Source organism: Haliaeetus leucocephalus, unplaced genomic scaffold (assembly GCF_000737465.1).
Source record: "Haliaeetus leucocephalus isolate CR32 unplaced genomic scaffold, Haliaeetus_leucocephalus-4.0 Scaffold253, whole genome shotgun sequence".
In the NCBI taxonomy this organism is placed as follows: Eukaryota; Metazoa; Chordata; class Aves; order Accipitriformes; family Accipitridae; genus Haliaeetus; species Haliaeetus leucocephalus.
The window spans coordinates 213,094-213,411 of NW_010972689.1; positions in this window are offsets into that span (position 1 = coordinate 213,094).

Sequence of the window (318 nt, forward strand, 5' to 3'; positions counted from 1 at the left end):
TGTAGGTCACCTTGGCTAACATAACAGGTCAAGATTCTCTGTGCACCGCAACCGCATCATAAAGCCCACGAACCAATAGACAAGATGGCTATGACTCATGCAGCGCGCCTGGCCAGCGAGCGCATGCGTCACAGGTTGAAAACGAGGCGGATTTTGGCACCCGCTGGCCACGTGTGCTAAAACCCGTTCCTCTGCAAATGTATAGATACCGGGATTTTCTGAAGAGCATCGGGCTGGTGTACGGTGAGGCCATCGTTGCCTCTGTGGGGACGCCCACGGAAAGCTGGCACCTACCGATTGCTGGGCTGAGTTCGCGGA